The sequence below is a fragment of the Mus pahari genome, chromosome 9, assembly GCF_900095145.1.
Source record: "Mus pahari chromosome 9, PAHARI_EIJ_v1.1, whole genome shotgun sequence".
NCBI classification, from domain to species: Eukaryota; Metazoa; Chordata; class Mammalia; order Rodentia; family Muridae; genus Mus; species Mus pahari.
This window is the reverse complement of record NC_034598.1, coordinates 26,685,245-26,701,330: the sequence shown is the minus strand read 5'-3', so window position 1 is coordinate 26,701,330 and position 16,086 is coordinate 26,685,245. Positions and strand designations below refer to the sequence as shown.

The window sequence follows — 16,086 nt, the reverse complement described above, 5'->3', positions numbered from 1 at the left end:
GTGTGTGTGTGTGTGTGTGTGTGTGTGTGTGTGTGAGAGAGAGAGAGAGAGAGAGAGAGAGAGAGAGAGAGAGAATTACTCTTGATCAAACAAAGAGAGAACCAAAAAACCCCTCAGATACTAGCCATGATCTGAAGGTTTATGCCCCTCCAAAGTTCACGCTAAAGCTTACTTCCCAGTTTGGTAGTGGTCATTGGTGGGTCTGTAGGAGGGAATATGGGATTAGAATTCTTCCAAAAGGGCTTTTGAGGGGTCTGATGTATCTCTTTGTCCTTCCAGTCTCTGTATGTGCAAAGACACTGTGGCAATGTGTTTTCTACAAACCCTTACCAGGTACTGATTCTCAGTGTTCCAGTCTAAGTAACTATGGAAAAGAAATGGCATTATTTATAAATTGCCCTCTTGCTACAGTTTCCCAGAATCCATGAATTTAAAGTATAGCCTTCAGAGTCATATGCTAATGGTATTTAGGGGTAGAACTTTTGGGGAGAAATAGAATAAATAAGATCATCAAGGTGGGACCCCCCCCCATAATGGCATCAATATCTTTAGAAGAAAATTGGGGAAGGGCTGAGAATGTGCTCAGTTGGTGGAGCTCTCTCCTAACAAACACCAAGGCGTGAGTCCAACGCTACATAACAGGTCACAGATTATCTATAATCCCAGCATTTGGGGGGTAGAGGCAGGAGGACTCTTCAAGGTCATCTTCAGATTCAAGGCCAATGTGGACTATGTGTCTAAAAGGGAGAAAGGGGGAGATCAGACAGCTGAAGTTCTGTGCCTTGCTATGGGACACCCTCTACCAGATAATGTCTCAGCAAAGGAAAAAAAAGGCATTCATGGATGCCAACACCATGGCTTTAGAACAGTGATCTGAGTGAACCCCCGTTCTTTATAAATTACCTGGTCTCAGGTATTGTGCTATAGCAATGGAGAAAAAGACCTAAGACACCAGTCAGAGGTCTTCTGTCACAGCATCAGGACTAGGCTAGGGTAGTGTCTATATAGACTGTATAAGGGAATGTCTGAGCCTGCTTCCAGCTTTTTATAGACACACAGGAGTAAATTGCAGCCGTGAAGACTAACAATGTATCCCTTTCACAAACTCTATCTGAAAAGCTGCCGTGCTGGTGGTTGTGGTTTACCCTGAAGTTCTCTCTGGCTCCTTTTCTGTTGAGGGCTGTGAAGCTTAGATGCCCTTTCTCTGCCTTTCACTGTGCAACCCACAATTCTGCTCCGTCTCCCTGGTTCCTGTAAAGAAGCTAGAGATTCATTTCCCCTTTTCTGCTTCCTAGAGAAGTCTAAGACTCTGTTTTTTGCAGGTGAGTCCAGACTTTCAATAGTTACAACGCAATGTGACTTTCTTTTCTTCTTTCTTTCTTTCTTTCTTTCTTTCTTTCTTTCTTTCTTTCTTTCTTTCTTTCTTTCTTTCTTTCTTTCTTTCTTTCTTTCTTTCTTTCTCCCCCCCCCCAGGGTTTCTCTGTATCGCCCTTGCTGTCCTGGAGTAGACCAGGCTAGCCTCAAACTCAGAAATCCGCCTGCCCCTGCCTCCCAAGTGCTGGGATTAAAGGCGCGCGCCACCACGCCCGGCTGTGACTTTCTTTCCTTTCCTTTCTTTTCTCCTCTTTCTTTCTTTCTTTCTTTCTTTCTTTCTTTCTTTCTTTCTTTCTTTCTTTCTTTCTTTCTTTCTTTCTTTCTTTTTTGCTGTTTGCTTTTCTTCATTCCCTCCCTCCCCCAGTATCAGTTTTGGCAAATGACATTTCTTGTAGAAAATTTCAGACTTGTGGCCTTGAAGTTATTTATAGTATGGTACCTTCTATCTTTAAAACAGAGCTGTCTGAGTTTGGTAGGATACTATTTTATTTTATTTTTAGGAGTCTCGCTGTGTAGCCCTGGCTGGCCTGGACCTGGCTTTGCAGAGCATGCTGGCCTCGGACTCACATAGATCACCTGCCTCTGCGTCCAACTGCTAAGATTAAGGGTGTGTGCCGTTCGTTATACATGGCTTGATCTTTTTTTAAAAAAGGACTTTTTTTCCCTGAAGATTTTTAGACATTTTTAAAGACCCCATTCTTGGATTATTGATCACCTCTGTGTATATACACAGGGTTTTTCGAGACAGGGTTTCTCTATATAGCCCTGGCTGTCTTGGAACTCACTTTGTAGGCCAGGCTGGTCTTGAACTCAGAAATCTGCCTGCCTCTGCCTTCTGAGTGCTGGGCGTGTGCCACCATGCCTGGCTTCTGTATATATATATATATTTTGACTGGATGAACATACTCTTTAATGAGAACGGTTCCCTCAGTGAGTGCACCTGTGAGCTGAAGCTGTGTGGTGTCAGGACTTCACCTCCTGCTCCACAGGCTTCAGGTGCCACTGCACGACCAACTCCCCAGTGCTCTTGAGGCATGTGCTGGACATGGTCTCTTCTGTGGTAAGTCCCTGCGGCAGCTTCAGGGGCTGGATGCGTATCAAGTGTTTAACCACTTTCAGTTTTGCATTCACCGATGGGATGTTCTTGTGAATTTGAGGGCTGTGTGCCTTCTGTAGTCCGAGCATCTTGATGGTATCTTTTTTTCCAGTATGGACGCCTCTTTGTACTTCTTATTCTTGTGACAATGTGCAGTTTATGAGGGTTCTGGGGGTCCCCACCATACTTTTCATGATCTTCAGGTTTAGGCTGAAACACTTTATCTGGAATTCTTGATTTGGTAAATTTGTGACGAATCCATTCTGTACCAATGAGAAATTCTGCACCTTTCTTCACAGTCTGTAGTCTGCCTGGAGGCCTCTGGAACACAGAGCACAGAACCCCAGCCATGGGTGTGGGAATTCTCTCTTTAGAGGCGGTGACCATTGTGTCCACTCCGAACGTCCCCGCGGCTGGAAGGAGCGGAACCCTATTTTTTTTATTTTGTTATTTTTTTCCTATCTTTTTCACTTTTTCTCTTTTTCTCTATTATTTAGGCTTTTGTTGTTCCTTTTCCTAACTTTTTTTTCCTGATAAACTCATTAATTTTCAGTCTTCTTTTAGGAAACACCAAGGCTACTAAACTACCATTCCTTATGTTTTAATCAATTAGTCAATTCATTTTTACGAGTATAGGTGTTCTGTCTGAATGCATGTACTCACATATGTTCCTGGCATCCATGGAGAGCAGAAGAAGGCATCAGAAACCCTGGACCTAGAGTTACAGACAGTTGTGAGCTACCATGTGGATGCTGGGACTGAAGCCAGATCCTCCAGGAGACCAAGCAATCAGTGCTCTTAGCCTCTGAGCCATCACTCCAGCTCTGCGACTGTAATTCTTTTAAACTGTGTCTCTTGAGGTTTTGCATGTGGTCTTTTCATTATGGCCTTGATGTCTCCTCTCTCTGTCTGTCTGTTGTCTGTCAGTCTGTCTGTCTTTTTCTCTCTCACACATACACATACTTCAAATGTAATTTAAAAAGAATATATAGGGGCTGCCGAGATGGCTCAGCAGTTAAGAGCACTAGCTACTCTTCCAGAGGACCTGGGTTCAATTCCCAGCACCCACATGGCAACTCTCAACTGTCTGTAACTCCAGTTCCAGGGCATCTGACACCCTCACACATGCCATATATGTAGGCAAAACACCAATGCATGTAGAGTAAAAATAAATACATCATTTAAAGAGTATTTAGGAGCAGAGGTGGAGTTGAGCTCTTATACTACTAAATAGGAAAACGTGTTACAGAGATGCATCCATTGGATGTCAGCATCAGGAGGGAAAGATGGCTCTGTCACCAGGACCCTGTCACACACATTGCTAACATAGGGCTAGTGGAGTTGGGATACCAACAGAAGAAAGACATAGATCTTAAACTCACTATCAATTGTATTGAAAAATTCCAAGTTTCCAGAAGATAACATAAGCCATTCTCTTTACAATGTTGGTAAATCAAAGACTAATTAAAAAGAATTTTAAAAATAGATTTATTTTATTTTGGTGTGTGTCTATGTTTATGTGTGTGTATGTATGTATGTATATGAGGGTGTGTGTATGTGTATATGTGAGTGTATGTATGTATGTATGTATATGAGGGTGTGTGTATGTGTATATGTGAGTGTCTGTGAGTGTATATATATGAGTATGTGTGAGTGTGTGTATGTGTTTGAAAGTGTGTGTATGTGTGTGTGAGTGTATATATGTATATAGGTATGTGTGTGTGTGAGTGTGTGTATGCGTGTGAGAGTATATGTGTGTGTGAGTGTATATATGTGTATATGTGTGAGTGTGTGTGAGCATGTGCATATGGGTGTGCGCATGTGTGTGCATGGGTATCTGTGGAGGTCAGAAGAGGGTATCAGATCCCCTGGTGTTGGAGGTACAGACAGTTGTGAGCTGCCCAACATGGGTTAAGAACCAAACTCCAGTCTCCTGCAAGAACAGAAAGCAACTTTAAGTGCTGAGCCACCTCTCCAGTCTCCTAATCAAACTTTTAAAAAAGATCTTCATATAAAGGGAAAACAGTTAGCTTGGAACTTATGAAAATTAAGAAATGTTCAGAAGATTCTGAGAGAGGAGCGGCCAGCCTTTGGATTGAGTTTAAACTCTGAACGAAGACACCGGAGACAACGGCTTGAGGGCAAGTCGTCACAGCATCAGGACAGTGTTTTCCTGGTTCCACCATAAGGGTACCCAGAGGCTGCTGAAGTTGTAAGGAAAGGGTCTCAGGCTACATCTTGACAGGTAACAGAACATGATGTCATTCAAAGAGTACTTGTGCTTCAGGTAAAACACTGGAGTCCCAGGCTCATGGAGGGTGGCACCAAGATGCCAGAAAGACAAAGAGACTGGATAATGTGTACAGTCTTAGGGTTTTCCTGCTGTGAACAGGCACCATGACCAAGGCAACTGTTTTGTTTTGTTTTGTTTTGTTTTGTTTTGTTGGTTTTCGAGACAGGGTTTCTCTGTATAGCCCTGGCTGTCCTGGAACTCACTCTGTAGACCAGGCTGGCTTCGAATTCAGAAATCCGCCTGCCTCTGCCTCCCAAGTGCTGGGATTAAAGGTGTGTGCCACCACGCCTGGCTTTTTTTTTTTTTCCCAAGGCAACTCTTATAAAGGACAACATTTAATTGGGTGGGGCTGGCTTACAGGTTCAGAGGTTCAGTCCGTAATCATCAAGGTGGGAACATGGCAGCATCCAGGCAGGTATGGTGCAGGAGGAGCTGAGAGTTCTACATCTTCATCTGAAGGTTGCTAAGAAAATACTGAGTTCCTGGCAGCTAGGATAAGGGTCTTAAAGCCCTTACCCACAGTGACACACCTACTCCAACAAGGTCACACCTTCTAATAGTGCCAGTCCCAGGGCCGAGCATATACAAACCATCACATGTATCATGCTCCAATTCCTCTAGTGGATCGCTTGAGTAGACTGTGTATGGAACCATCAACAGGAAGTCTGAGTTGCTGTTGAGTCTCCAGGATATTGTAGACTGTGGTACATCTGCCAGGGACAGCTGCAGGGACTGAATAGAGCCAGTTTAAGGCAGAGCATGTGGAGACCAGGTTCAGAATGTCATAGATTAAGTTTAAATTTTCCGTAAGTTCATGTGTTTGAACCCTTCATCCCTGGCTGGTGGCACTAATGCAGGAGACTTTTGTAACTACCAGAAGTAAGTTCTAGCTGGCAGCCGTAAAACTGTAGGGTCACAGCTAGCATGTTAGGGGAGTCTGATTCTGCCTGGCACAATATGAGGCGTTCTATCCACATCCCTGCTGCCATGCAGCCCCGCCACGCCTTCCTGGCCTTCAAACTGTGAGCCCAAAGAAATCCTTTCTCCCATATACACCACTCCTGGGTTAGCGGTCTATGTCCTGGGCGGCTCCTGTCTCTGCCACAGCCAATCAGATGTCCTGCTCTATCCTCGAACCCACCCATTAAGCACAGCCCATCGCTGATCAGCTGCTGCTAATCATTCCCATTTGCTTAAAAGAAATGGGAGAAGCAAGACCCAGGCATCTAAAGTCTCCTTGGGGAAGATGGGAAAAGGAAGCGCAGTTGGTTGGTGGTGAGAAGCTAGGAATAGGGTTCCCCCCCCACCCACCCCCACCTCAACCCCGCTAATGAAGCTGTCAGGCAGGAGATGGGATGGATGTCACCTGCTCACATGTCACTTTCCTCCCCTCCCTCCCTTGTTTCCTTTAAAGACAGGGACTCACAATGTAGCCCTGGCTAGCATGGACCTTTCAGAGATCCACCTGCCTCAGCCTCTGTGTGCTGGGATTAAGGAAGTGAACGGCTGCAGGAAGTCACCCCATCTGTTCTTTACTCTCTCACAAGCAGACTCAGGGCGGTGGATGTGAACACAGTAGACTTGTAGAGCACAAAGCTGAAAAGCTCTTTCGGAGCTAATGGGTTGCAGCAAATAAAGAGTGCTCCGAGTTATTTACAGAGCCAAGCCCCTGGGAAGAAGGGGAAATACCAGGGATTCTATACATGTTCATGTAAGAGAGCAAATGCAGGGGCGGGCAGACTTCTGAGCATGCTCAGTTTTAAGCCCCAGAGGTCCACGTTCCAACAGGAGAGATGGCTGACACATTCCTGGGCGTGCTCGGTTGCAAGCCCTAGACCATGTGTTCAGAAAGGAACTATGGCAGCTATGAATGTCTCTGGGCATGCTCAGTTCCGTACTGGGAGTGGCCAAGTTTATTTCAGGTTGCCTAAAAAGAATGAGTCACAGTGACTTTAGTGACCTTGGCGGTTCCTTGTAAGTTTTTCCAAAGAGTCTTTAGCTGAAACGAAAAAAGACTTTCCCAGCCACTGAAAGGATGGTAGCTTACTCCCCTCAAGCCAGCAGCGGACTTTGCCTCCCTTAGCAGAGAACACCAGAGCCGATGGAGAGAGAGCTCAGGATTGTCCAGACTCTCCATCAGCTCTGGACTTTTTTGGGGGGTGGTGGTGATCAGAGGGCTGCCGAAGCAGGGTGACACCCCTCCCAGAGACATTCACCAGACCTCAATTACAGACATTTCATCCTGAGACTTGAAACCCAAACTGGATCTTAGGTTCGGGTCTGTGAACACTCATTATAACGTGCACCTTTTGCTACACGAGACAGTCTCCAGGAACGGAATATTCGAGTCTTCTTCCTTCACCTGGTCAGTGCGAAGAGTGAGAACATGGGCTACTTGGCCCGCAGAGAGACAACATCTCTAGCTACTCCCTGGTCAATGGCGCTCGATACCCTACCCATCTGTTTTGGAAAACTCAGTTGAGGTCAGGTCTTCGGAGCCAGAGGAGGCTTCCCTTGGCCATTTGCGGTGGGCTGAGGGACTGCTTAGCTCAGGCTGCTGGCTTTGCATCTTGCAACATACAATCTAGAGGTCAGTTTTTAGCTCCATCCGGATTTGGGTCTTCATGCTGTACCTTGATGCTCTGGCGCACTCGGCTCTCCGAGGACCTCATCTTTCTGGGACTCTGTGCAGAGCTCCACCCAAGGCATCTGCTCAGCTCCACTGGTCCGAAAGTAGCCAGCTGGTGACTGAGTCAGGGGCCCTGGGAGGAACTTATGACCTGGTTCCCATCCCACCGCCTCCCAGCTTCCCAATGCTGACTTGGCTAAACGACTTGGAGATCTTGCCAAAAAGGCAGCCCTGAGGCCTGGCAGCCAAACACTGGGGCTGCTGGAGGGCTCAGCTGGGCTCAGCTGCTTGGACTTATTTAAAGAGCAAGGACACCATGGCCGGTAGGTGACTAATAGTGGCTGCCCCAGCAGGTGTCCTGTACTGTCAGGGAAGCCAATGGATCACTTACCCTGAGTTCTTAAGGCTCTTCTCCGGAGCCTGAGAGCCCTGCTCGCCTTCCAGCCTGGCTGTTGGGCCCACTTCTGACCTGGCACTGATCCATGGTCACCTCCGAAATCCAACTGCTGTGTAGTCCAGATCAGGTATGGCGGTAGACCGTGCACTGTAAGGATGAGCTTCTCTCCCTGCAGGGTGGAGAAGCTCACAGTTTGATGAGGAATGGCAGGAGTGTGGGGACAGTGGCCTTTGGAGGCTGAGGAGTCCCCTCCAAGTCCCAACACTGCCACTGTCTAGCCGTGGGCCCTTACATTGGGTCTGTAAGCTTCTCCAGATCTCAGGTGGCCTTGTTTCTGAAATGAAGACATCATTTTTGTCACCATGGAAAAGACAGCAACATCTTTTTTTTTAAAATTATTTATTAATTTAATGTGTATGAGAACACTGTAGCTGTCTTCAGACACCCCAGAAGAGGACATCGGATCTCATTACAGATGGTTGTGAACCATGTGATTGCTGGAAATTGAACTCAGGACCTCTGGAAGAGCAGCCAGTACTCTTAACCACTAAGCCATCTCTCCAACCCCTGCAACATCATTTTTAACCCATCATCAGATGACATTATCCCTGGCCGATTTACAGAATGTGTAGAGTGGACTCTTCTAAGAAAGATAAATAAATACATAAACAGCAAATAATACATTTACTTTACTATTTTAAATTGTTTTTGAAATTGGATCTTGTTAGAAGACTGCTATAGCCTTGAACTCTTTTTTTTTTTTTTTTTAAAGATTTATTTATTTCATTTATATGAGTACACTGTAGCTGTCTTCAGACACATCAGAAGAGGGCATCAGATCCCATTATAGATGACTATGAGCCACTATGTGGTTGCTGGGAATTGAACTCAGGACCTCTGGAAGAACAAGCATCCAGTGCTCTTAATTGCTGAGCCGTGTTTCCAGCCCCCAGCCTTGAACTCTCAATCCTCCTGCCTCTGTCTCCCAAGTGCTGGGATCACAGGCACCCGGCCCAGCTGAGCCCAGTCTCTTACAGCAGTCTTTGCTTCCAGCAAACATTATCATTGTTATAATGCTTATTATAATCGATATTCTTGCTGCTGTGACAAATGTTTGCCAAGAAGCAGTTCCCAGGAGGAAGGCCTTATTGGCTCACAGTGTGAGAGCCATGTTCATCGTATCAGGGAATGAAAGGAGAGAGAACATGTAAAATGCATCACAGAACATAGTCCCAGTTTCCACATCACTGGGGACCAGGAAGTGATCAGGGCTATAGAGCCATAATCAGCCCTGTAGGGGTTTTCTTTCTCCACCTAGCTTCTAACTCCTTAAAGGTCCCATATCCTCCCCAAATAATGTCACCAGCTGGGGACCAAATGTTCAAAAACCAAAACTGCAAAGGACATTTTACATTGAAGTCATGCCACAGGTCTCTTCTGGGAACCTTCTTTCTCAAGTCTGTGGCCACCAGCAGTGACATTGGTGGCTTTCTTGGGACTGTGGTTAGGTAGCCCTGCCATTGGCCTGGCCTTCGCAGTCCCACCCTAGTGCAGATGGAGTTGTTTTCTATTCTAACCTAATTCATTTTCATACCCAAGTGGCACTGAGTTCTAAGTCTCTGGGAACTTCTCAGCCCCCACCCCCACTCCCCCCGGAGAGCCTACTCTCCCAGGGAGGAGGTCTGTCCAGGGGGCAGGGGATTGCAATGTGGTACATGTTTATTGAGAGCCTGATGAGATGGAATGTGAGCAAAGAATTGGCTTTGTCCTAAGAAATGTATAGGGGATGGGGCGGAGCAATGACTCAGTGGGTTAAGGAGCTTGCTGCTAAGTCTGGAGACCTGAGTTCAATCTCCAGGACTGACATTGTGCATAGAAAGAGAGATTTGACTCCTGCAAGCTGTCCTTTGTCCTCTGACCTCCACATATGTACTGTGGTACCTCCCTCATATGTGAAGAATTGTAAAATAATAATGATATAATAACAAATATGTAATAATATAAAATAATATATTTATAATAATATAAAAATAATAATGATAAAAATTAAAATAATAAATAAATAAAAGAGGAAGGAGGCTGGGGATACTATAGTGCTTACTTAGTGTGGCAAAGCTCAGGGCAATTTCTGCAGGGGGAAGAAAAAGAAAATGTTAATAAAGAAACATATAGCAAAGAAACAGCAACAAGAAAACAAACCAGAAGTGTGTAAGAGAGTTGTATGTGGTGGTGTTCTGCCTGTAGTTCCAGCTTCCCAGGAAGCTGAGGCAGGAGGATGTCAGGAAAAGCCCAGGAGTCTCCAAGGCAGCCTAGACAAGAAGGGAAGAGGGAAGAAAACCATAAGAAATTGGGCTTTGACCTAGGCAAGCTCTGCTTATCCCAGTCTGTTATCCCAGGCTGAGCTAGCAAGAGCTTAAAAATTCAAGGCCAACCTGAGCTGCACAGGGAGACCCTGTCTCAAAAACAGGTAAAACCAAGAGCTTGGAGAAGTGTTTGTCTCTCCAGACCACAGTAGGAATGTTGTAACATTCAGTGTTCTTAAGAAACAAAGTAGCAATCATTCAGACACATCAACTGTTCCAAAAGCTCAAGGAGGGTTCAGTCTGAATGACAGGACATGGAGATGAAATGAGACCTCTGGTTTGCAGGTTAAGTGAATGCACAATTCAGTACCAGGAGGGGCAGGAGAGATGGTTCAGGTGTTAAGAGCACACAGTGCTCTTCTTGCAGGCAGAAACACTCCGGTCTGGATTTGCACTGGAGAGCAGGAACTCCTAAAAGGGAAAAGGGCTGCGAAAAGAAATATGGAGGCCTTGGCAAGAATTCTGATCAAGGCTCGAATTTTTATTGATCGGACTTGCTTAAGTACAAGGAAGGGTTAGGAAGGGTTCCCAGCATGCCCTTGAGTCCTTTGAAGTTGTCGCGGCAGTCCTAGAGACGGTGGGCAGTCCTAGCGATGGTGGGCAGTTGGAGGGCACTGCATTCCGGGAGAGCTGGGTAGCACTCTGGTATTCCTGTGGAGGGGGAGTGGTTGGTGGGGGTGGGAGACACCAACACCAGTGGACTCAGGTTCAATTCCTAGCCCCCACATGGTGACTTACAAATATGTGTGTAACTCTAGGTGACCCAATGCCCTCTTTTTAAATGCATAGACACCCACACAGGCAAAACACCCATGCGTATATCAATACAGCCGGGCGGAGGTGGCGCACGCCTTTAATCCCAGCACTTAGGATGCAGAGGCAGGTGGATTTCTGAGTTCGAGGCCAGCCTGGTCTACAAAGTGAGTTCCAGGACAGCCAGGGCTATACAGAAAAACCCTGTCCTAAAAAAAAAAAAAAAAAAAAAAAAAAAAAAAAAGTTCAATACAAAGAGCCCAAGCTAGCAGCAAAAAACAGGAGCATGAAATGACATGCTGTGGGGAGAGTGGGGTGGTCTGTGCGTGGGAGGACTTCCAAGACCTCTGAAGGAGAACTCTTGGTCATGGGAAAAGGCATCTCAGGGGACTGAATCATGGCTCTCAGAGATGGCCTTATTCACCCACTGCTGCCCCCAAGGATGCAGAGGCTGGAGGGACAGCCATCACTACCTAGCTGCTTAGAAGCAATCTTGACTAGAACTTGACCTCCTCATTCCTAGCTGACTTATCCTGGACGGGAAGATGCCGAGTACCACACCCAAGGCTACTATACTTGATACCATACACAAGGCGATCTGCTTCTTGCTATGTCCCAAGCAGGCACACATTTAAGTCACCAAAACTGCCTTTCTGTTATGTAAATGGGGAGCAGAGCAGATCCCTGCCCTCTTTCATGGACAGGATTTGGGTAGAGGTGCTTGCCCCTGAGAAGACACGTAGGTAACAACTTGGAACCTCTGACATTTTGAGATGAGGTTTGCAAACGCCCTGACCAAACTGAAAGCAAGAATTTCCAGGTCTCTGTGTGACTCAGCTTGACAGGGGCAGGTCATCCTGGAAATGACCAAATGTCACCTCTAGCCTGGCTGCCTCTGAGTGGCTGCCACAAGGAGGGCTTCTCAGTCATTCGGGGCTTTCGGTTTCTAAGACAAGAGAGGAAGCCGAGACCCCAGTGTCACTCCGTTGGATGGGCTCTGCTCCCTGGTCCTCACAGAGCTTCAAGACAGAGTGTTGGTCGGCCTCTACTCTCCCCCCCCCTTTCCCCTCTCTGCCTTTTCTTTATTTAAAAATTTATTTATTTATTTATTTATTTATTTATTTATTTATTTATACAAAATCTCTCTGTTTAGCTCTGGTCAGCCTGGTTTAGATAGCAAGTTCCTGGCCTTGAACTCACAGAGACCTGCCTGCCTTGGCTTCCTGAGCACTGATATTAAATGTGTACACCACCCAGCATGGCCACCGTCCTTTCTCGACAGACAGCCGGTGGGATTTCTAGTCTCATTGCCACAAAGCTCTGGGTTCCATGCCAACACCTCATAAAATGGTCATGGTTGTACACTCCAATAATCCCAGGATTCAGGAGATGGAGGCAGGAAGATCAGAAGTTCAAAGTCGTCCTTGGTTACATATATAAATTCAAGGCTTGTCTGGGCTCTGTGAGACCCAATCCCAAACAAAACAAAAGAAATAGATACTATAGGTCAAGGTCTGTGGCTATAGCTTCTAGCAAGAGGGCTTGCTTAGCACTCCTGAGGCTCTGGGCTCAACTCCTACATGGCAAAATCAAGACAAGCATGTGTGTGTGTGTGTGTGTGTGTGTGTGTGTATACATGCGCTCACGCACGCAGGCGCTAACGGAGAATGTAAACAGTGATTTTTAAGGAATTATTGTTGCTATTGTTGGGTGTGCCAAACACATGGTGCTTTTTGGTTTTGTTTTGCTTTGTTATTGTGTTCTGAAATTTGTATTTGTGTGTGTATGTGGGGCCATGTGGAGGCCAGAAGCCAAGCTCTGGTTTCGTTCCTAAGGAGCCATTCACCTTGCATTTTGAGACCGACTCTCTTTTTCTGGTCCCTGGGGCTCTCTGATTCGGTTAGGCTGGCTGTCTACTCAGGGCACTGCCTGTCTCTGCTGCTTCAACCTTGGAATTACCGAGTGATTTATAATCGATTACCACCATACCCCCTCTGCTCACCATGGTGATCAATGTCAGGTTTTCACGTGTGTGCGGCAAACATTTTACTGACTGAGCCAGTCCCCAGCCCTAGTTTTGTTTTTCAGGGAGTGAGAGGTGTCGTCTGTTTGCTATAGGTGCTGAATGAGAGGCGAGGCAAGGGTTTTTAATCCCAGCACTTGGGAGGCAGAGGCAGGCGGATTTCTGAGTTCGAGGCCAGCCTGGACTACAGAGTGAGTTCCAGGACAGCCAGGGCCACACAGAGAAACCCTGTCTCAAAACAACAACAACAACAACAACAACAACAACAACAACAAAAAACAAAAAAAAACTTGGGTGTGGAGGGAGGGCTAGCACTGACATGATTAATACTGGTCATGTGATCATAATGATTAAAATTGGGTAATAAGAAAATAGAGGGGGGTCTTCATACTATTCTACCTTCGTTTATATGAGTTTGCATATCAGAGTAATAAGGCAAAGGGGGTCAATACGAAAGCATCCCCTCTCCCACAGAGCCTAGCCACTGTGGCATGGGGTGCAGTGCAGTCATTTTGAGACTAAGAGGGGACGAGCCTGAAGCTGAGACAGAGCATCGAGTATGGCAGTGAGGAGGGAGAGCTTGAGAAGGTATGCGAGTGGTTCAATGCATCTGCGTGAAACCTAGGGTCGGCCTAGAAGGACTCTTGACACTTGGCTCTCTGTGTCTGCTTTATTCCTCTCGTTATGGTGACCCCCAGTTCCTTTAGGTTTCTTAGAAATGACACTACTGCCTTCTTTGTGGTTCAATGGACCTCCATGGTGTATATGAACCACATCTTATTTTTTCCACTAATCTGCTGATGGACACATAGGCTGATTCCACGGTGAGTAATTCTTTTAGATGGCTGATTCATAGGTCAAGAAATGGCTTGCTTTTAGATTTTTTTTTTTAGTAAGTATCTATCTATCTATCTATCTATCTATCTATCTATCTATCTATCTATTTATCTATCCATCCATCCATCTATCTATTCATTTATTTAGTGTGTGTGTGTGTGTGTGTGTGTCTGTGTGTGTGTGTGGTCCATGTTCATGTATACTTCTATAAGGAAGGCTGAATAAGCCAGGGAGAGCAAGCCAGTAAGCTGTTACCCCACCACCACCACCACCATGGCCTCTGCCTCAGCTTCTGTCTCCAGGTTCCTGCCCTGTTTGAGTTCCTGTCCTGACTCCCTTCAGGGATGGACTCCAATGGTTCCAATTTTAACCCTTCCCCCCCCCCCCCAATTCGCTTCGGTCACATTGTTTCATTACAGCAACAGTAACCCTAAGACAATAGTAGCTACAGAAAACTGTCAATTGTTTATTTTACAGGGTCACAGATTGAGGCCCAGTGAGGACAGGTAACTTGTCAAAACCATACAGTGAGGTCATTCAGAGCGTCTATCACCCTAAGTCTCTGGGCTCCCTGTCCAGTGACTTTAGAGCATCTTTTTGACCAGCTGGGCTGAGATTGTAGCTCGTGGATAGACCATTTGCTTAGCATTTGTAAGACTTTGGTCCTGTGCCCAACATCGCAGAAGAACAAGTCCCCTACTCCCACTCCCCCCACACACACACTCACACACCAGAAATAAAAATAAAAACCAATCTAACAAAGATACCACAAGTCTCCCCTCAGCTCCCAACCAGGACCACTTTCAGCCAAAATGAAGAGGGTGAAGGGTTTGAAATCTCTCCTCCCACTATGGGAGAATGGGGGATCTAGCAGGGGTTAAAGACAGTGACTGCCATTAAAGGAACCTTACTGGCAGGATCAGCCTCCTCCTGTGTTTTAGTCGGAATGCAGGTTCTCAGGCCCCACCCCAGAACCTGTTGGATCAGAAACTGAGGGAAAGAACCCAGTCACCAGTGTCCTATTCTGATATTTGCTCAAATTGAAGGATTGCAGCTCTACTAAACAAAGCCTAAAAAAAACAAAAACAAAACAAAACAAAACAAAAAAAAAAAAACGGGACCAATTAAGACTGAGGAAAAAGCAGCAGTCTTGTGACCTGGGTACATGACCCACTCATCCTGGGTACATGACCTCAGCCATCCCAATGTCCAAGGCCGGGGCTGAAGCTCAGAAGAGCCCCTGCGGCCCCAGGCAGAACTCCTGTGAGCATCCAGAGGACTGGGAAAGTTCGTGCCTTGTGGCCTTTCCCCACATCCTCCTCCTTGTTCCCCCCAGCGTTTCCTCTGCACATTTTTTGGCAAGGTTCTAATGTCCGTATCTAGGAGACTCGGCTGGGTTCAGCTAACCACAGCGACTTGTCTTGCATTACAGAGCTGCGGACAATCCCCGAGAGCAGCTGGGCCATGAGGTCAGTTAGAAACAACGCTGTTTGCACCCTGTGTGTAATCGTTGCGTGGCGCGGTTGCTCTGGGTTGAAGGGCGCAGAGAAAGGAAGTCTCCATGTCCCTGAGGACCGGAGGCCAGAAAGGACAGCTGTCCTTCCCAGCTCCGGTTCTGTGATTTCCACTTCGGAAATGGCCCGGACTGTGATTGGAACGTGGGCATCCTCCTCCCTAGAGGTCAGCAGACAGCACGTTGCTCTTTTCTCTAGAGCAGTTAAGGTACATGTCACCAAATGATGAATTTTATTTTTGAAGTTAAATAGCCTCTCATTAAAAAGAAAAAGAAAAGAAAAGAAAAGAAAAAAAGAAAAAGAAAAAGAACCCCAGGCTGGTAAGATGAGTAGCCTGGTAAAGATGCTTGCCCCCAATCCTGACAACCTGAGTTCAGTTCCCAGAATCCCATGCCAGAAAGTGGGGATGGCCCCCTCTCCCATCAATCACTAATTAAGATAATGTCCCACAGGCTTCTTACCTACAGCCCGATTTTATGGAAGCATTTGCTTAAAATGTCCTCCTCTCAGACCGTGGCAGTTTGTGTCAATTTGACATAGATCTAGTTCAGCACAACTACCGTTGCTATCAGGAAGACGTTTTGGAAAAAATAAAAAAGGAATACAAAATGAACTGAATAACCCTGAAGAGACTGGCATCGTACAGCGTGGTCAGTGTGTTCGCAAGCCCGGTACTACACGGGCGTGGGCGTTCGCCGGTTGAAGGCTCTGGTGTGAGCTGCCTGACCAGGAAGGGGCTGTGGAGGAGACTGAGGTTGGTGTGTCGAGGGTTAGCTATGACGACTGTTTCAATTGTCAATGTTCTTT

General features: G+C 46.3%; 1 pseudogene; it reads right to left on the bottom strand.

The window, feature by feature from the left end:
• Nucleotides 1-2,337: 2,337 nt before the first annotated feature.
• Nucleotides 2,338-2,848, bottom strand: LOC110327034 (annotated as a pseudogene).
• Between the last annotated feature and the right edge of the window lie 13,238 nt (nucleotides 2,849-16,086).